This window comes from Musca domestica, unplaced genomic scaffold, assembly GCF_030504385.1.
Source record: "Musca domestica strain aabys unplaced genomic scaffold, Musca_domestica.polishedcontigs.V.1.1 7, whole genome shotgun sequence".
NCBI classification, from domain to species: Eukaryota; Metazoa; Arthropoda; class Insecta; order Diptera; family Muscidae; genus Musca; species Musca domestica.
The window spans coordinates 17,433,961-17,456,560 of NW_026712383.1; the positions used below are offsets into that span (position 1 = coordinate 17,433,961).

Here is a 22,600-nt window from a genome sequence, read left to right on the forward strand (position 1 = left end):
ATATTAAGAGGAAAAATAGCCTTTTTTAAAATGCTCATAACTCCTTAAATATTGACATTTCGGGGTTTTTAGCATCGTTTTGATTGCAGATATTTAAGAGGAAAAATAGCCTTTTTTAAAATGCTCATAACTCCTTAATATTGACTTTTCGGGGTTTTAGCATCGTTTGATTGCAGTTTCTTTATAGCCTGTTTAAAATGGTTATAATCCTTAAATATTGACATTTCGGGGCTTTTAGCATCGTTTTGATTGCAGATATTTTAAGAGGAAAAATAGCCTTTTTTAAAATGCTCATAACTCCTTAAATATTGATATTTCGGGGTTTTTAGCATCGTTTGATTGCAGATATTTAAAGAGGAAAAATAGCCTTTTTAAAATGCTCATAACTCCTAAATATTGACATCGGGGTTTAGCATCGTTTTGATTGCAGTTTCTTTATGAGCCTGATGTTTTAAAATGGTTATAATTCCTTAAATATTGACATTTCGGGCTTTTCGCACCGTTTTGATTGCATTTTTTTAAGAGGAAAATAGCCTTTTTTAAAATGCTCATAACTCCTTAAATATTGACATTTCGGGTTTTTAGCATCGTTTTGATTGCAGAATTTAAAGAGGAAAAATAGCCTTTTTTAAATGCTCATAACTCCTTAAATATTGACATTTCGGGGTTTTTAGCATCGTTTTGATTGCAGTTTCTTTATAGCCTGTTTTAAAATGGTTATAATTGCTTAAATATTGACATTTCGGGGCTTTTAGCATCGTTTTGATTGCAGATATTTTAAGAGGAAAAATAGCCTTTTTTAAAATGCTCCAACTCCTTAATATTGACATTCGGGGTTTTAGCATCGTTTTGATGCAGATTCTTTACAGCCTGTTTTAAATGCTCATAACTCCTTAAATATTGACATTTCGGGGCTTTAGCATCGTTTTGATTGCAGATATATTAAGAGAAAAATAGCCTTTTTTAAAATGCTCATAACTCCTTAAATATTGACATTTCGGGGTTTTTAGCATCGTTTTGATTGCAGATATGTTAAGAGGAAAAATAGCCTTTTTAAAATGCTCATAACTCCTTAAATATTGACATTTCGGGGTTTTTTAGCATCGTTTTGATTGCAGTTTCTTTATAGCCTGTTTTAAAATGGTTATAATTCCTTAAATATTGACATTTCGGGGCTTTTTAGCATCGTTTTGATTGCAGATATATTAAGAGGAAAAATAGCCTTTTTTAAAATGCTCATAACTCCTTAAATATTGACATTTCGGGGTTTTTAGCATCGTTTTGATTGCAGATATTTTAAGAGGAAAAATAGCCTTTTTAAAATGCTCATAACTCCTTAAATATTGACATTTCGGGGTTTTTAGCATCGTTTTGATTGCAGTTTCTTTTATAGCCTGTTTTTAAAATGCTCAACTCCTTAAAAAATTGACATTTCGGGGTTTTTAGCATCGTTTTGATTGCAGATATTTTAAGAGGAAAAATAGCCTTTTTTAAAATGCTCATAACTCCTTAAATATTGACATTTCGGGGTTTTTTAGCATCGTTTTGATTGCAGTTTCTTTTTATAGCCTGTTTTAAAATGGTTATAATTCCTTAAATATTGACATTTCGGGGCTTTTAGCATCGTTTTGATTGCAGGATATATTAAGAGGAAAAAATAGCCTTTTTTAAAATGCTCATAACTCCTTAAATATTGACATTTCGGGGTTTTTTTTTAGCATCGTTTTGATTGCAGTATTTTAAGAGGAAAAATAGCCTTTTTAAAAATCATAACTCCTTAAATATTGACTTTTCGGGGTTTTTAGCATCGTTTTGATTGCAGTTTCTTTATAGCCTGTTTTTAAATGGTTATAATTCCTTAAATATTGACATTTCGGGGCTTTTAGCATCGTTTTGATTGCAGATATTTTAAGAGGAAAAATAGCCTTTTTTAAAATGCTCATAACTCCTTAAATATTGATATTTCGGGGTTTTTAGCATCGTTTTGATTGCAGATATTTAAAGAGGAAAAATAGCCTTTTTTAAAATGCTCATACTCCTTAAATATTGACATTTCGGGGTTTTTAGCATCGTTTTGATTGCAGTTTCTTTATAGCCTGTTTTAAAATGGTTATAATTCCTTAAATATTGACATGTCGGGGCTTTTAGCATCGTTTTGATTGCATTTTTTTAAGAGGAAAATAGCCTTTTTTAAAATGCTCATAACTCCTTAAATATTGACATTTCGGGGTTTTTAGCATCGTTTTGATTGCAGATATTTAAAGAAAAATAGCCTTTTTTTAAAATGCTCATAACTCCTTAAATATTGACATTTCGGGGTTTTAGCATCGTTTTGATTGCAGTTTCTTTATAGCCTGTTTTAAAATGGTTATAATTCCTTAAATATGACATTCGGGGCTTTTAGCATCGTTTTGATTGCAGATATTTAAGAGAGAAAAATAGCCTTTTTTAAAATGCTCATAACTCCTTAAATATGACATTTCGGGGTTTTTAGCATCGTTTTGATTGCAGATATTTTAAGAGGAAAAATAGCCTTTTTAAAATGCTCATAACTCCTTAAATATTGACATTTCGGGGTTTTTAGCATCGTTTTGATTGCAGTTTCTTATAGCCTGTTTTAGAATGCTCATAACTCCTTAAGTATTGACATTTCGGGGCTTTTTGTATCGTTTTGATTGCAGATATTTAAAGAGGAAAAATAGCCTTTTTTAAAATGCTCATAACTCCTTAAATATTGACATTTCGGGGTTTTTAGCATCATTTTGATTGCAGATTCTTTATAGCCTGTTTAAAATGCTCATAACCTTAAATATTGACATTTCGGGCTTTTAGCATCGTTTTGATTGCAGATATATTAAGAGGAAAAATAGCCTTTTTTAAAATGCTCATAACTCCTTAAATATTGACATTTCGGGGTTTTTAGCATCGTTTTGATTGCAGATATTTTAAGAGGAAAAATAGCCTTTTTTAAAATGCTCATAACTCCTTAAATATTGACATTTCGGGGTTTTTAGCATCGTTTGATTGCAGTTTCTTTATAGCCTGTTTTAAAATGGTTATAATTCCTTAAATATTGACATTTCGGGGCTTTTAGCATCGTTTTGATTGCAGATATATTAAGAGGAAAAATAGCCTTTTTTAAAATGCTCATAACTCCTTAAATATTGACATTTCGGGGTTTTTAGCATCGTTTTGATTGCAGATATTTTAAGAGGAAAAATAGCCTTTTTTAAAATGCTCATAACTCCTTAAATATTGACATTCGGGGTTTTTAGCATCGTTTTGATTGCAGATATTTTAAGAGGAAAAATAGCCTTTTTTAAAATGCTCATAACTCCTTAAATATTGACATTTCGGGTTTTTAGCATCGTTTTGATTGCAGTTCTGTTTAACTTCAATTTAATTTAATTTCTTTAAAAATGCAACCCTTTGCTCTTTTTCTTCAATTTGTCAAATACCATTTATTCAACTTTGAACTTTCGTTCAAAGTTAGTGATGACAAATTGTAACGAGCAAAGATGATCAATTCGCGCCTCTCTTGGGACATCTAGGCTTGCTCGCTACTTTTAACTTACTTGTTTTTCGGATTTTCGTCCAACAACATCTACACAACACCATTGTTAAAAGGTAAAGTTATATTAGTTTTTCGACTAATATAATATTCAATAAACACCGCCAATTTTTATTGGAAAAATACTAATTATTTTGTGTTTTATTTCCTTTTTTTACTCATTTTTGCTGCTCCGCAACATTTTTGGTCTCTTCGAGCCGAGATACGTGCTTCCAGCAACAAAAAAAACTAATCTGCTTCTTCTTTCCCTTTTGAAAAAGGTTGACTTCGTCAAAAAAACAGCAGTTACCAGTGCCTACCATCCTACACTCGCAGCCTATCCATTAATTTATATATATAAATTCATCACTACATCACTAAAAAGGTACGTACCGTCTATTTAGTGAGCATAAACCGTGAGCGTTTCGTTTTGAAATAAAAATAATATTACAAAAACAACGAATAAAGTGCTTAACTACGGTCGTTTTTACAAGTGTCCGTCCGTCGGCAATTCGTTTTGTTCATATATTTCCAACAGTGCCGGTTTGTTAATTCGTGTAATAATTCTCTTCAAGAATATTACACTCTTAATATACGCGCTCTTAGTGAAGAAAACTAAATAAAAAGTGCAATACATAAGCAGTGATCTTTATCGTGGTTGTGTTTGGTTATTTTGTGATCTTTGCATAAAGAAGAACAAATAAACAATAACAACATTACTGTTGGATATCACAACAACAATACGATCACATATCAGTGCTGTATGCTTTTTTTTTTTTTTTTTTTGAATCGGTTATTGATTACGCCGTTACGACGAGGTTGGTACGATACCTGTAGTATGCATGTACCATTGCTGTGTAGTCGATTGTTAGTTATCGATAATTATTTTGAGTTCCTTGTTGTTTTCCATTTCTTTTTGTTCTTGTAGTGTTGTGATGTGAGTGATGTGATTCCGGGTTATAGCTGTATGTGGTTTTATGAATGAAGTCGCACAATTCACGAAAGTTTTCACAGGCAAAACTTTTGAGTACTGCAGGTAAGTTTGAAAATTTTGTAAAGAATTGTAATTCATTCTGTCATTATTGTATTAGGGCAGATAAAAATCTGGTGGTTTTCCGTGTTTGGCGTGTTGCATATTTCGCATAGGTTGGAGTTTTCAGCATTGATGAGGGACAGGTAAGTTTTTCCATATGTATGACCAGTGAGAAGTCTGTTTATAACCTTAATTTCTCCAGGTGACATGTTGATCCTGAAAACCAATGGCGGTTTGGTGGCTCTGGGAAGAATTGTGAGAAGTAAGTGCCTTTACTGATTGAAATATGTTTATAATTCTCCTTCCATTCACTCCATAGATGTTGGTGGATTAGGGAGCGAGCATCTTTTATCGAGAGGCCTGTTTGTATGATTGAACCGACTTCAGCTGCATGTTTGGCGAAAAAGTCTGCACGTTCATTAGCAGCAATGCCTATATGCGAGGGAATCCAGATGATGGTGAGTTGTGTTAGACTTGAGTTGTTTACCTTTTGTAGAATATTGTTGGCCAGGTAGTTTTGGGTATCATTTTGTTTTAAAATTAGACATGCATTTTTACTATCGGTAAGAATGGTGGCTTTTCTGATGTTGTCTTCTATCATTATGTCTATTGCCTTATTGATGGCGTGTAATTCTCCCATAAGTGATGACATTTTTGCCGGTATTTTGAATAAGAAGTTTTGATTTTTGAGATATTACATACTGCACAACCAGTCGTAGTACTGGAAATCGAGGCATCGGTTGCCCATATCGTGTGTCCTGTGTTTTGAAGTCGTTCAGTTTTTTCTTGCAATATTACTCTATAAAATTCATTGGGTTGTGTATTTTTTGTAAGAGTTAAATAAGTTTAAGAAGAAAGTGAATTTACTGCTGGGATATTCTCTCTGATTCACTATAGTTTCGTCGAAAATGTGTTTAAATTTCATGTAGATTAAACCCAAACTGGTCTTGTTGGTAGGGTTGTTTGTAATATTTTGGTATAACTGTCGGTTGTGACACTTAAATTTTATTAATTCCTTTGCGGTAAGATACTGAGATCGTTGTTCTGGTGGTAACATCACAGCTAGTGCGTAGATTGTCTGCACAGGTGTTGACGGTGTTAGACCAAGACTTCTTCTTAACATCTGATTTTGAAAAGTTGTAAGCTTTTTGTTCAAATACGTTGGCATATGAGCCATTGAAGAAATACAATACTCTGTTTTCGAGAAGATTAGTGATTTGGCTAGATTTATTAATATATTTGGAAGTAAACCATGTTTTAAATTGTTGATCATTTTTATTGCATTCAATGAAGAATTGCATGAGTGAATAACTTCCTCATAATGCTCTTTCAGGGATAAGCTGTTTTTAATGTGTCTTCCTAAAAACTTTATGCTGCTGACAGGTGTAATTTGGGTACCTTGTAAGGCGATGGATGGTATTTTTCGCGGACCTTTAGCTATATACATAACGGACGTTTTATTAGTGTTGTAGGTGAGGTTCAGGCGGGATAATAGAAATTGAAGTTCGATGGCTTTTTGTTGCAAATTTTGATTAGCCAATTCGAAATCCTTATGAGCTGATAGTAATACAAAATCATCTGCAAATTGAAACAAATGCGTGTTTTCATCAGATATCCCATGTAGACCAAGGGTATATATATTAAAAAGAAGGGGACTTAGACAACTGCCTTGTGGTAGCCCGTTGTAGATTTCAATTGATTCATTTCCCATTACAATGGTTCTTTTGCTTAGAAATTTTATGATCCAATCAGCGATATCTGTCGGACAGTTAATTTCACATAGTATTTTGAGAAGCATTTCTATTCTGACACAATCATATGCTTTTCTACGTCTAGAGATAGAATTATAACTTTCTCACCTTTGCTTTGTAGTAGTTTATGGTGTACAGTAAATTGTTAATAAACATTGAAGTTGACAGATGTTTTCTATATGCAAAAGTATTTGTTGGCAAATATTTTCTTCATCAATGAATTGTTGCAAACGCTCTTTTACCATTAAGTTTATTATTTTAAACGGGACAGATATTAGAGCAATGGGTCTAAAATTTGTGAACAATTCTAGATCTTTGCCCTTTTTCGGTATTGGGACAATTTTTATTTTCCTCCATTCATCTCTGATTTCACATTTCTTCCAAGAATAGTTTAATGCTTCAAAAAAGTTGGTCTTTGCAGAGGCAGATAGATGATTTATCATTTCATAAGTTATGCCGTCTAGGCCAGCAGCAAAGGGTTTCTTCTTATTTTTTAGCACCAGTAAAAATTCCTCCATTGTGAAAACGGAGCGATTATTAACAGATTTACAGACATAATTAAATGGATTGTTGTCCGTTACTTGATCTTTTAGATGAGATAGAAATAGTTTATTGTTATTTGGAGACCATTTGCCTTTAACATTTGATGATAACTGTTTTTGCACCCTCGAACAAATTGAAAAAGATGTTTTGAGCTGGGTTCTTTATTTAAATTTTGTATCTTATTTTTGAAGGTGTGTTTTTTGGCAAATTGTACTGCATTTTTGAAGTTTTTTATCTTTTCAATTAGATTTCTTGCGTTGACATCATTGCTACATAAGTCATATGTTTTTGAGCAGCTAGTTGGAATCTATATTGTTTTTCCACATAAGAATCCCACCAAGCTTTTGGTGTTTTATTTCCTTTTAGAACATATGTAGATTTTCTGATTTCGCCTTTTATCGCAGATTGTATATCTTCAAAGTTTTTGTTTAGTTGTATCTGACCAAGATTTCTCATTAATTGTTTTTTTGCCAAAAAAATTTGTCCTTTGGACTTTGTTTTGTTTATATTCAAAATTACAGGGTAGTGATGGCTTCCACCGATCATGTTTCTAAAAGTGTTCCATTGTATTGGCAAGATTGTGTTGGTGAAGGATAGGTCTAAAACAGATCCACCCAGATCATTTATATTTTTTTAAAAGTATAGTTACCATTGTTTAGGCATTGAAAATTGGAGGCATCAAAGATCTCTTTTATTGTTTTTCCCCGCTGTGAGACAAAAGAATCACCGTATGCTGTATGTCTAGCATTGAAGTCGCCACATATAAAAGTGTTGATTTGGTTATCAAGCAGTAATATTAATTTAGCTAGTTCTTTTTTTATTGTTGCACATCTCACTGAGTGTGGGAAATATATGGATACCAGAGTTAAATTGTTTGTTAAATTTGTGGTTTGGCAGATGAGAATATCCAAAGGTGTTTCGAAAGGGATCTTTTTGAACTGTATATTTTTTTTGAATAGTAGGGCAACTCCACCATAGTTGTCACTTCTTTTTTTGGAGATTATATTATAGTTTTGTATAGATGAAGAGTTTTGACTTTCGTCTATATTAAATATTTCACTCAGAATACATATGTCTATTTTTTGCTTTTTAAGAAAGAATTCTAGAAAATTCTTATTTTTCTTTAGACTTTGCACATTATATTGTAATAAATTCATATTTTTTAATTATAGTTTTTATTGTGAACTTTCAGATTCTGTATTATTTATTTTGAGTGTATTATTGGTGTTAATAGATGCGTTATTTAATCCAGACGGGAGCAGTGATTGCTGGAATTTGTTTAATATATTTAAACCTTCGGCACTATTTAGTGAGGTAAGGACTTTTGACATTTCTTTGGAAAACTGTGTTAATGTTTTTTCTATTTCAGATACTTTTGAAAAACTTGCTTGTTGGAAAATTGGTTGAGACGGTGTTATTTGAATCGGACTGGCTGTGACGTGATGAATTGGATTTCTAGGTGACGCAACTTTGCTGTATTTTAATTTTGTGACTCTTTTATTTATCTCCTCATAAACGCTTCTTTTTGGAGTTTTATTCTTATTAAGAGGCAGTGTTAAATTCATCTTCTGAAAGTATTTGGAAACGGTTTTGGGCTTCAGGGTATTTTGAACGACTTCTTTTCTTGATAGATTGGAAAGGGCCATTATACTTCTTATGTTTCGTTCTGATTTCCATCTTGGACACTGTTTTGAATCAGTTGCAAAGTGGTCAATACTATTGCAAAGAATACATCGTGGAGAGTTGCATACATCTTTACATGTTGTAGTTGATAGACATTCTCGACATTTTTGCTCTTTTGGGCATTGATTAGGGCATATGATAAATTTACCACAGTTTAAACATTTTTCGTCGACCTGCAACGAATTGATATGTGTCCTAGACGTCCGCAGTTTAAGCACAGACGAACAGGAGGCACATACAGCTCTGGTGAGATTTTTGTACCGCACATGAATATTTCGGTGGGTACACCATCGTAAATTATACCGATTTTAATAGTTTCGGAATGTTCAATTTTGTTATTTTCAGTTTTTCTTGTAAAGCGGTATACTGAGACAACGTCCATATCATTATTTGCTTCAATTTATTGCTTAATTGTAATGGCATTAATACTTGTTGGTACGTTTTTGATTATATAAAATCGTTGCACAAATCTTTCTGGGATAAACGCTTTGAGATCAATTACTTTTAAATTTGGATTTGTTGCAAAAGAGTTTGCCGAGCTAGCATTGTTGAAAGTTAATCTAAAAAGATTGTAGCCAATATTCTTGCAAGCATAATCAGTGATGTTAATCTTTTGGAATCTTGCATAAAGATGTAATTCACAATTCTTCCTCCTTGTACTGATTGGTGTTTCTGAGGAGACTAATACATGGAAAGGGCCAGGGTGATATGTTGGATATAAAATGGTTTCCTTGTTTAAAGAGTTGTAATTGTATTGATTTGATATTTCATTCTTTGTTGTGGGTTCTGTGTTTGTGTTAGATGCTTTAACAGGTGTTCCATTATGGGTTTTAAATGTTTTTGTTTCATTAGAAATACTTGGAGCTCTTCTTTTATTTTGTTCCCCTGGTGGAGGAGGTGGTATAGGCGGAGGAGGAGGTTCCCCTACTCCCCCCATTGTGCGAATATTAAAAAATTATTTTATCTTTGTGTATGAGATTTTACAAAGAAAAAAGGAAAAAACTCGGTATCAATAACTTATGTTTGTGTGTGTGTTAGCGGTATTTGTTTATTTGTTTTTGTTTTGAAATAAAAAAGCGACCAGCGCGAAAAAACAGTCTAGTGTCAACAGATGTTGATGAGCGACTGTGTGCTGTATGCTTGTGGTTGACTGACTTGTGTTAGGTAGTCAGTAACCACCACACCGTGTAATAGGTGTGTTCATTGCAAAAAGTGAAAATTGTTTATTAGGTCTGTTCGGGCCAAAATTAAAAAATATATTTTTTCAAAAATTTTAATTTTTTCTTAAAAGTTTTAACGGTTCTGTTGGAAATTAACTATTTCGTTATTGGATACACCCTATTTTCGGTCGTTTCGATATTTAATAATAATTTTCGTTATTATTATATATCTATATATATAAATGTAAGTTGTGTTAGTTACTACGCTTATAACTTAAGAACCGCTGGATTAATTTTAACGATTCACACAAATTCGGAGTTGTCTACTCTCCGAAAAGGATAATATCCAAAAAAATCGCGTAAAAATGTGATATATTAACATTTTCATTTTGACTTTTCAAATGTACAATAGTAATGTTTTATTTTGCATGATTTTTTTCCATTTTGACTTACCTTTTTCTAATGTACATTTGTAGTGTTTTTTTATATTTTATTTTTGAATTCGAATATTTATACCAATTTATTTAATTGACTTGATTTCTTGAGAACTGAAATTGATGGCGGGTTACATGGAAGTGTAGTAGCGAATTATGTGGTGGCGAAACGGAATAGATGATATCGAAATAATTTAACGCGGTCACACCAAAAGTTAAAAGATAATTACTTTTTCTAAATCGCTGAAAAATCATGAAAAAGAGATCTCATTGCAAAAATCAAAAAAACATTTTCAATGGAATCGAATTTTAAAGTAATAGTACATTCTATTGACAAACTTTGTAAGGAAGGATCTTAAAACATTTGCTGTAAAAAATCAGCGAAAAAGTTGAAGACTTTTTCAATTTGTTATTCTTTTTTTTGTCAATTTTTTTTTCAATTTGTATTATCATATTGAATTCAGTGGATTTTTTGTGAACAAAATAAAGAATAATTTTTCACTAAAAAAATTAAATACGTGCGAAATAGGATGTTAACTGACATCTACCTTTCAACTCCAGGGCCTACATCGTGGGTTAGCTGAAAGATGCGAACACATTTAAACAAACAAAAATGACCGAAAAGCTTAATGGGGCTCATTTCAAAGCGTGACAATGATCCGTCCAATGAGAGCTCAAAATGCAAAATTCTTTGGGAGAATAATAAGTAATATACCAATATTGAAATAAACGGTGCAAAATAGTAGAGCGAATGGGACTTTTAGTAAGAAAAGGTTTTATATCCTTCCAGAAATTCTTCCCAAACATTCAAAATACCTAAAATCACTTTTGCAGGTCTTTATATCGATCATAACTCATGGATAAGGGAACAACCCGATTTCATATTTATATAACCATCTATGATTTAAGTTATTTTTGGGGTCTTGGCCGGTCACTTTTTTCATTTTTTGGCCCTTATTTGACATTTTTGTTTCTAAGGGGGTAGATAACCTCTTCGCATAAAATTTGAAATTTTCAGAGTAGGGCCCATATTGGTATTGACCACATTCATCAATTGATTTGGCTAAAAAATTTTATTTATGCCACCCTGGGGTAGGGAACCATCATACAGATAATTGCCACATAGGAATTTATTTAAGTAAAGTCCCCACATTGGAGTATCCCCAAGTCCACTTTCACATCTAATGTGTGTTCAGAAAAGAAAATTTAGTATTCTATTGAATTTTTAACCCCCAAGAGAATATTGGTTGGGAACGTAGATTTGGGATGTGCATCCATATGAAATAAATTGTGGAAACATGAACAAATTACAAATATAAGAAAGTAGCACGGGACCGAATATTTGTTTAATCATCATTGAATTATCCTATGATGAAAATATGGACTTTAAGGGGTCTCCAACTTACAATTTAAATGGCAAATAAAATTAATTCCCATCTTATCATTCTGCCCTCAATTATTAGGTGGATAAAACTATTTTTACTTATTTAAATCACGCGAAATGCTATGACATGCTATATTGTTCTGCTATATTTTTGATTTGGCCTCTATTTGTCATCTTGGATTATAAGGGGTAGAAGAAAGTTTTCAATGTAGGTCGATGTTTCGGAGTAGTGCCCATATAAAGAAGGTACCTCCTAATTTAACCACATTTCAAAGAATTTGGCTAATAATGCGTATTAGGGGGGTGAAAATCTTACACTAAAATTTCAACATATCTACAAATTTTAGAATTTTTATCCATGTTATAATACCCTTTCAAGTCCACCTTTTGGCGGACAAACAGACTGACATGGTTAGGGGGACTTATGAGGACTCTAATGCACAATCTAAGTTGCTAATGGGTTTAAAAAAGTAATTAACTTTGGCTATTCTTAAATCATTCAGCCCTCAATTATGTAGTATACAAAATACAGCAAATTCCAAATTACTGCTCATTTGACTGGAAGATTTTGCTACGATTTTTACCATATTAAAAATTAATTTGATCCCTTATATGGCGATAAGATTGATATATACTTTTTAATAGATTTGTATAGCACATCCACACAGTTGAAGCCCACGGTTTAAATATTGAAGCCCACTGGTTAAAAATGGGTACAGGTATTTTAAAACACTTTAAATCGACCTGTACGTGAACACTTATATCAGTCATATCTGTGAATAATTATGCTTGGGAATATATGCATAATAGACAAAAACTACGGGCCGGCAACGCGGACCGGGCCAGCTAGTTATTAATAAATATCTTTAATATTTTTAATTTTTTAAATATTTCTTTAAATTTTGTTGTTCTTTTCGGAAAAAAAAATTATTATTTTGAACTGTAGCGTGCATCTTACAGTCCGTGCACCCTACAGTCAGTAATAAATATTAAACAAAATTACTTTTTTATTGATTTTTTGCAATTTTTTGGCGATTTGTTTTGGATTTAAATTATTTCTTTTCGGAAATAATTTTGTTGTGTATATTTCGATACACAAATCAAATTCTCTGTATTTTTCGATACACTGAAACGCCTAACGAAACAAAATTTGTCAAATTTGCAAATACTTCTTCAAGTTTTTGGTATTTTTTTAAATACTCATAAAAACAAGAGTGTATTATTCGATACACAGTGAAAATCTTTTCGATTTTCATTACCGAGAAAATTTATTTACATTTTCTCATCACTTCTTTTTAAATTAAAAAAAAAAAGAGTTTCTTTATCTAGTTGGGTGTTGTATTTGTTAGCATTCACTAAGAGATAAAAGCATTTTCGTGCTGTTTCAATATAAATTTGAAAAATTTCACTCAATTTTCGTTGAGTTTTACCAATTTTAAGTTTGTTTACACTGATATTTTCAGATTTGCGATTTTTAAATTCATTTCTTTTTCTCTTTGGCTGGATTCATACAGCTTTCTAATTCACAATGCCACTATCTCCACTTGATTTCTTTATCAGAGCAACTGATGCTCTGGTAAAATTTGAAGCCAACTTTACTTCTCTTCGAGAGGAAGAGTTGGACATATATTCCCTTGATGTTCAGGCCGCTGAGGCAAGGGAATTGTGGAGTAAAGTGAAGGAAATGTTTGACCAATGTCTTACATATCTCCAAACTTCTGAAGATGCTGAAAGCGAAGACATCACATCTGCAGAAAGCAAATATGACGTTGCGTATAGGGCATATGTAAACGTCATTGCTTCAATAAATCGTAAATTGGACCAATTACGTACATTACAAAAAAATTCTAATCCTTCGTTGGTCCAAAGTTTGAATAGTACCCAGCAGTCTCATCGCTCGAATTCACATGTTTCACATGTAACTAGCACTCCAAGAGATGTTTCTCCTCCTCATTCAGAAATTTTGCCTCTGTCTGGCGTTTCGCGCCATACGGAACCGTCAGTTGAAGTTTTCGCTTCAAATGACAATGTAATGCATAGTCTGAATCTACCGCCATGCGATATAGATGTTTTCATTGGCGATTTCCTTTTCTGGCCTACCTTTAGGGATCTTTTCTCAGCAGTATACATCAACAACAGTCGACTTAGTAACATTGAAAAATTATGTTATTTACTTAAGAAAACCAGTGGGGAAGCCAAAGACATCATTTCAAAGTTTCCGCTGACACACAAAAGTTTCGCTTTAGCGTGGCAGGCCTTAAAGGAGACATATGACAATGTCCGAATCTTGGTTAACAACCAATTGAAATTGCTCTTTGATCTTCCAGTTCTCGATAATGAGTCCAGTGCTGGTTTGAAAAATCTACAACGAGCAATCAATGGATGTATTTCGGCTATGGCGATCTATGACGTTTCTACGAACGACTGGGATCACATATTAGTCTTCATATGCATTCAAAGATTGCCTAAGCACACGGTCTCGCTATGGGAACAGACAGTCAAAGACAAGTCGGCTTTGTCTGATTGGAAGGATTTGGATCGTTTTTTTACGGAAAGGATCCAGACCCTTACTTGTCTCCGAGACATTCGAGGTATTGACTCATCAAAAAAGGTTGAGAAAAAAGTGCGGACTCACCTAACAAAGTCCGTACCTTCTGTGTCTTCTAGCGCTTCTTCCTTTAAATCTTGCGTTCTCTGTCCTAAATTGGTTCATCCATTGCGTTTTTGTCCAGAGTTCAAAAAATTATCCATAGAAGGTCGTTTTTCAGTGCTCAAACGCTTCAATTGTTGTTTGAACTGTCTGACGGTTGGTCATGAAGTTAAAAAATGTGTAAGTAAACACAATTGTGGGAAATGCAATAAGCGACATCACACACTTTTACATCGTGAGATGTCAAATCACGCAAATTCTACACCAGCAGCGACTCCGTCACCAACAACTTCTAACCAATCCATCAATGCGAATCCAAATATTCCCTCGACTTCGTCAGGTATATCCCACTCTGTCAATAGGCAAGTGTATCATATTTCGCAAAACAAAAATGTTGTTTTGGGTACCGCAATGGTGAATCTAATTCACCAAGGCAACACATACCCTGCTCGTGCCCTGATCGACCCAGCTTCTGAAGCGTCTTTCATCACTGAAAATTTGCAACGTCGTCTTGGTATTTCTACTACGTCGACCCAAGCTACGATTTCTGGCGTTAATCAAAGTGTTTCCACTACATCCAGAAAATTGTGCTCATTATGCATTGGTTCTCCTATCGACTCATCAATTTTCTTTGAAATCCCAGCTTTAGTGGTTCCCGCTATTTCTGGTAATTTACCCTCCATTTCAATAGGTGGTGACATAATTTCCCGTTTGCCAAATATTCGTTTGGCAGATAGAAACTTCTGCGATTCTAGACCAGTTGACCTTCTACTAGGCGCTGATCTATATCCTAGAATCCTTTTACAGGGAATTCAATCGAACATCTTAGGTTCTTTAATGGCACAGAGAACTGTTTTCGGCTGGATCATTACTGGTCCCATTCCCAATTCTACAATTACGGTTTTAACAACCACTATCAACTTTCCGGAAGAAGATCTTATCAAGACTCTTCTTCGATTCTGGGAATTGGAAGAACCTCCAAAACGCGCTATCTTGTCTCCTTCGGACAAATTCTGTGAGGAAAATTTCAAAAAGACGACTCAGCGGGACTCAGAAGGCAGATATATTGTCACACTTCCTATGATTCCTGAATTCGCAGGCCAACTTGGTCATTCTAGGACCAATTGCTTACGACAATTCTTTCGAAATGAGGCTTCACTCCTAAGAAAACCGCAAATTAAAACAATTTACGATGGGGTGGTCCGGGAATATTTAGAATTAGACCACATGAGACTGGTTTCGACTTCGTCAGCAAGCTCTACAGTTTGCTATCTTCCTCACCATCCGGTTATTAATCCGGATAAGCAAACAACAAAATTGCGAGTGGTTTTCAATGCCTCGAACAAGACTTCCAACGGGAATAGTCTTAACGATATTCTCTATGTCGGCCCAACTCTTCAGTTGGACCTAGTCCTTCTTATTCTAAGATGGAGACTTTTCCAATTTGTATTCAATTGCGACATAACGCAAATGTACAGGCAAATTCGGGTCGATTCTGCTCATACGCCTCTCCAACGAATTTTATTTCGGGATTCTCCCAACAAACCGGTTCAAGACTTTGAACTTCAAACGGTAACCTTCGGAGTAAACTGTGCTCCTTATCTTGCGATTCGGACTTTACTTCAATTGGCCGATGATACAGAAAATGAATTTCCGCTAGCTGCACATATCCTTCGGAAGTGCATGTACGTAGATGACGTCTTGGCCGGTTATCACGATTTGGAGACAGCGCAAAAATCAAGAGACCAACTTATTGGTGCTCTTTCTTCCGCAAAGTTTGAACTTCGTAAATGGACAGCCAATAATCGAGAAATTTTAGATTGTCTTCCCTTAGATCACCTATATGATGCTAAGCTTCTCACTTTCGTGGAAACTAGTAGTTCAAAACCGCTGGGCATTCGCTGGAATGCACAGTTGGACCATTTCTATTTCAGTGTTAACCCTCTGGAACACCGGTCCAAATATACTAAACGGGAAGTTTTGTCAACCATCGCCAGGCTCTTCGATCCAGTAGTATGGTTAGGACCAGTAATTGTTGTAGCAAAAATCATCATGCAGCGTATTTGGCTAGACAAAATTGGTTGGGACGATTCGCTTCCGTCTTCGACAGAACGCGAATGGGAAAAATTTGTGATTTCATATCAGGGTGTTAATTCCATATCCATTCCTCGTTGGGTCCAATATTCATTCTTTGTCATGTCGAACTTCATGTCTTTTCCGATGCCTCGGAAAAGGCATACGCGGGGGTAGCGTTCATTCGTGTCGTTGCTTCAAATGGGAAAATTTTCACAAATTTGCTGACTTGCAAAACAAAAGTAGCTCAGCTTAAGTCCATTTCCCTACCTCGTTTAGAATTATGCGGTGCTGTATTAGCATCAGAAATTGTCAAGGGTATTTTGAGTGAAATTGACATATCTTTTAATAATATCTTTTGTTGGACCGATTCTACGATCGTCCTTTCTTGGCTTCAAAAAACTCCATCTACATGGTCTACTTTCGTTGCCAATAGGGTATGTCGCATTCAAGAGAATGTTGGGCAAAATAAATGGTTTCATGTTCGATCTGAGGACAATCCTGCTGATTTAGGTAGTAGGGGGCTTTCTCCTTCGGAGTTGGCCTCTTCTCAAATTTGGTGTCACGGTCCTCATTGGCTAAGCCTTAATAGTTCTAACTGGGAAATTCAACATGTTTCTGTTGACACTGAGGTCGAACTTCGTCCTGTTAAAAGTCATGTCACTTTTATCAAAGACTATGATGGTGTTTTAAATAGATTTTCTTCCATAGATAGAGCATTTCGCGCCATTGCATATATCTTTCGATTTTTCCACAATACGCATTCTTTTCATAGAGGTAAACATCATTATGAGAGTTCCGCTCCTAACAATTCAGAGATCCTAGCAGTAAAATTACGTCTTGCTACGCTTGCTCAAAAGGCATACTATTCAGAGGAATATTATGCCTTACTTCATAAACGACCACTTAATCCTAAAAGTGCTATTTTATCTCTAAATCCATTTCTGGACAAAGAAGGGGTAATGAGATTGAATGGACGCCTATCGCAGTCTCCGACTCTCTCCTATTCTGAACGGCATCCTATTCTCTTACCTTATCATAGTAAATTCGCAAGACTGTTGTTGGAACAAATTCATGTAGATTCGCTTCATGGAGGAAATCAATTAATGCTCCGTATGCTTCGCATGGAGTACTGGATTCCTCGCGCTACTTCACTGATTAGGTCGACCATAAGGCATTGCAAATTGTGCGTTTTAGCAAAGAAGCGTACTTGTACCCAAATTATGGCATCTCTGCCTCCAGAACGAACGGTTTTGGTTAGGCCTTTCACCTCTACAGGTATCGATTTCGCTGGCCCATTCGACAATAAATCCTTTACAGGTAGATGTTGTAAAATTACAAAGGGGTATGTCTGTGTCTTCGTGTGCTTTTCTACGAAAGCAATACATTTAGAGCTAGCCTCGGATTTATCTACCACTACCTTCCTGGCTGCATTTAATAGATTTATATCTCGTCGTGGATGTCCAAAGACTATCTTCTCGGACAACGGCACTAACTTCGTTGGTGCATCTCGAGAGATAGAACGGGAATTTAAGCAAGCATTAAATGAAATTCGCGATAAACTCCGATCAAAGTTTTCCTATCAAGAGCTTTCATGGAGATTTAACCCAGCTGGAGCTCCACATATGGGTGGACTTTGGGAAGCTGCGGTTAAAAGCTTTAAAACTCATTTTAGGAAAATGACTAAACATTTCAAATATGCGTTTGAAGAGTTTTCTACATTGTTAACAAGAATTGAGGCATGCTTAAATTCTCGTCCGCTCTGTCCCATGAATGATAGTCTTGACACTACGGTAGCCCTTACACCTGGGCATTTCCTTATAGGATCTCCGATCCTCGCTCCTCCGGAGCCCATAATAAATGAATCTCCATTGGATATCGTTAATCGATATAGAAAATTAAAAGCGCTCTCACAACAATTCTGCCTTCGGTGGAAAGAAGAATACTTAAAGAGCCTCCACCATCGTTACAAGTGGAAATTTCCGCAACGCGATATTCAACCGGATGATTTAGTTGTCCTTCGACAGGAACATTTACCTCCCACAGCGTGGAAATTAGGTCGCGTTGTCCAAGTTTATCCGGGAATTGACGGTCACGTTCGCGTCGCTGATATAAAAACGGAAAACGGTATCGTAAGACGACCTGTAGTTAAGCTGGTCATTTTGACCGACGACGATTAAAATGTTCACCTCTCTCCCATGCCATCTCCACTTTTTTCACAGATGGAAAATTTGAGTCAGATGGCCGCTTCCCTTCCTTACTACGATGAGGACATTCCAATGTCGGATGAAGAGAGAGGTGTTGAGGATGCCATTATACCCTTGGGCTCCCAGGACTCCGATATACGCGGGGTCACCAATGCTGCGGCTCCTCTTCGGGAACCTGCAACGGCACTACCAGCCAACTCACCCGGCTCTACGGCCGATCAAACAGCCTCTGCTTCTCCTCTACGGGAGAATTGCACTGCAGAGTCTGCGCCAAATCCGGGATTTTCGTCCCAACCGGCAGGAGTTACCCCTCAGGTGCTCCTAGCCTCAACCAGTGGCCTTCCGACCACAGGCGCAGACACCGCTGCTCCTCTACGGGAGATTGCACCAGCGAGGTCTGCATCTCCTCAAGGCTCTGCCTGGACCGTTGGCACGGCGTCTCCTCTACGGGAGCTTGCACCCGTCGGCCACGTACTTTCAACGACAGATGTGGCTACCAAAGGCGGAGTGGTTGCTCCTCTACGGGAGACTAAAACCTCCACTTCCGCCGAAACTCCTCAAGGCAAATGCACAGTGGCCAGATCCATTCGACAACAGGGACCTAAATGTGTTTTGTGCACACAGAGGCACGTCCTTCGGGAATGTCCCGAATTTCTTAAATTGACCTGCGAAAAAAGGATTCGATTTGTGGTTCAGGAGCATTTCTGCTCCAATTGTTTAGGCAGGTCACATACCCTCCGAAAATGTTTGAGTCCACATCGTTGTCAGAAGTGTAAAGGCGACCACCATACACTTCTTCACCTCGGCAAAAAGCCCCTATCCAAGGGAAATGTCCGACCTTCGGGTAAAAAAGATTCCACGTCTCGTCCATCCACCTCGTCGCATATACCCACTTCGAAAAAGTCCGTTCCAAAGAAGTCCTCTAAACCGAGATTGTCCGCTCCTCCTTGTCCGGTCTCGTCCAAGCCGTCGAGCTTTGTTGTTCCGACTATACAGTCCATTCAGCCCATTGTTACGCTGGGGCCGACAATGGTGGTTAATATTATCCTTCCGGATAGAAAAGTACCAGTCAGAGCGCTGTTGGACCCCTGTGCTGGACATAGCCGTATATGCTCAACGCTGGCTAGTAAGCTTCAGCTCAATTCTCTAAACGTTGGCCAAGAGCTTTATTGCCAACTTACTTTGCAATCATTTCATGATTCGTCCCAACTTCTGCGCGTTTCCGCCAGAAGTATGTCCTTGAGGCATGTGGTCACGCCGTCGCAATCAGCCCCCGACTATTTCAAGGACCATTATGCCGGGATGCAATTGGCAGATCCCGAATTCCATAAGTCCGCTCACGTGGGGCTCATTCTTGGGCCTGATGTGTACCCGAAGGTAATAAAGTCACAGACTTATTCGAGTCCAGGGTTCCCCTGGGCTCAGTTAACCATTTTTGGTTGGGTGATATCGGGTCCTTGTCCACTGTAGGATCGCCAGAGATGATCAGCCAACATCTGTCTCTATGGTCAAGCTGATTTTTGGAGACAATCTTCAATTGTCTCGACCATCAATTGTTTTTTGAAAAAATTAGGAAAAAAATAATAATAAAATGAATTTTTATGCTCAAAATTGACGGTTACGCCTCTTATTTATTATAATTGTATTTCCTATTTATTGTAAGTTAAGATTTTTTTTGTTGTAACATCGCTAGATGTTTCAAGGGTGGCGGTAATGTTTAACTTCAATTTAATTTAATTTCTTTAAAAATGCAACCCTTTGCTCTTTTTCTTCAATTTGTCAAATACCATTTTATTCAACTTTGAACTTTCGTTCAAAGTTAGTGATGACAAATTGTAACGAGCAAAGATGATCATTTCGCGCCTCTCTTGGGACATCTAGGCTTGCTCGCTACTTTTTAACTTACTTGTTTTTCGGATTTTCGTCCAACAACATCTACACAACACCCATTGTTTAAAAGGTAAAGTTATATTAGTTTTTCGACTAATATAATATTCAATAAAACCGCCAATTTTTATTTGAAAAATACTAATTATTTTGTGTTTTATTTCCTTTTTTTACTCATTTTTGCTGCTCCGCAACAGCTTCTTTATAGCCTGTTTTAAAATGGTTATAATTCCTTAAATATTGACATTTCGGGGCTTTTAGCATCGTTTTCATTGCAGATATTTTAAGAGGAAAAATAGCCTTTTTTAAAATGCTCATAACTCCTTAAATATTGATATTTCGGGGTTTTTAGCATCGTTTTGATTGCAGATATTTAAAGAGGAAAAATAGCCTTTTTTAAAATGCTCATAACTCCTTAAATATTGACATTTCGGGGTTTTTAGCATCGTTTTGATTGCAGTTTCTTTATAGCCTGTTTTAAAATGGTTATAATTCCTTAAATATTGACATTTCGGGGCTTTTAGCATCGTTTTGATTGCAGATATTTTAAGAGGAAAAATAGCCTTTTTTAAAATGCTCATAACTCCTTAAATATTGACATTTCGGGGTTTTTAGCATCGTTTTGATTACAGTTTCATTATAGCCTGTTTTAAAATGCTCATAACTCCTTAAATATTGACATTTCGGGGTTTTTAGCATCGTTTTGATTGCAGTTTCTTTATAGCCTGTTTTAAAATGCTCATAACTCCTTAAATATTGACATTTCGGGGCTTTTTGTATCGTTTTGATTGCAGATATTTAAAGAGGAAAAATAACCTTTTTTTAAATGCTCATAGCTCCGTAAATATTGACATTTCGGGGTTTTTAGCATCGTTTTGATTGCAGATATTTAAAGAGGAAAAATAGCCTTTTTTAAAATGCTCATAACTCCTTAAATATTGACATTTCGGGGTTTTTAGCATCGTTTTGATTGCAGATATTTTAAGAGGAAAAATAGCCTTTTTTAAAATGCTCATAACTCCTTAAATATTGACATTTCGGGGTTTTTAGCATCGTTTTGATTGCAGTTTCTTTATAGCCTGTTTTAAAATGCTCATAACTCCTTAAATATTGACATTTCGGGGTTTTTAGCATCGTTTTGATTGCAGATATTTAAAGAGGAAAAATAGCCTGTTTTAAAATGCTCATAACTCCTTAAATATTGACATTTCGGGGGTTTTAGCATCGTTTTGATTGCAGATATTTAAAGAGGAAAAATAGCCTTTTTTAAAATGCTCATAACTCCTTAAATATTGACATTTCGGGGTTTTTAGCATCGTTTTGATTGCAGTTTCTTTATAGCCTGTTTTAAAATGCTCATAACTCCTTAAATATTGACATTTCGGGGCCTTTAGCATCGTTTTGATTGCAGTTTCTTTATAGCCTTTTTTAAAATGCTCATAACTCCTTAAATATTGACATTTCGGGGTTTTTAGCATCGTTTTGATTGCAGATATTTAAAGAGGAAAAATAGCCATTTTTAAAATGCTCATAATTCCTTAAATATTGACATTTCGGGGTTTTTAGCATCGTTTTGATTGCAGTTTCTTTATAGCCTGTTTTAAAATGCTCATAACTCCTTAAATATTGACATTTCGGGGTTTTTAGCATCGTTTTGATTGTAGATATTTAAAGAGGAAAAATAGCCTTTTTTAAAATGCTCATAACTCCTTAAATATTGACATTTCGGGGTTTTAGCATCGTTTTGATTGCAGTTTCTTTATAGCCTGTTTTAAAATGCTCATAACTCCTTAAATATTGACATTTCGGGGCCTTTAGCATCGTTTTGATTGCAGTTTCTTTAAAGCCTGTTTTAAAATGCTCATAACTCATTAAATATTGACATTTCGGGGTTTTTAGCATCGTTTTGATTGCAGATATTTAAAGAGGAAAAATAGCCATTTTTAAAATGCTCATAATTCCTTAAATATTGACATTTCGGGGTTTTTAGCATCGTTTTGATTGTAGATATTTAAAGAGGAAAAATACCCTTTTTTTAAAATGCTCATAACTCCTTAAATATTGACATTTCGGGGTTTTTAGCATCGTTTTGATTGCAGTTTCTTTATAGCCTGTTTTAAAATGCTCATAACTCCTTAAATATTGACATTTCGGGGTTTTTAGCATCGTTTTGATTGCAGTTTCTTTATAGCCTGTTTTAAAATGCTCATAACTCCTTAAATATTGACATTTCGGGACTTTTAGT

General features: G+C 35.3%; 1 long non-coding RNA gene across 1 annotated transcript; it reads left to right on the plus strand.

Annotated features, from left to right (window-relative positions):
* Window positions 1-4,796: 4,796 nt before the first annotated feature.
* LOC109613805 (uncharacterized) lies at window positions 4,797-8,407 on the plus strand. Its single transcript, XR_009343944.1, has 4 exons — window positions 4,797-4,845; window positions 4,903-5,041; window positions 8,070-8,191; window positions 8,247-8,407. It is a non-coding gene; the product is annotated as an uncharacterized LOC109613805 (long non-coding RNA).
* The last annotated feature ends 14,193 nt before the right edge of the window (window positions 8,408-22,600 follow it).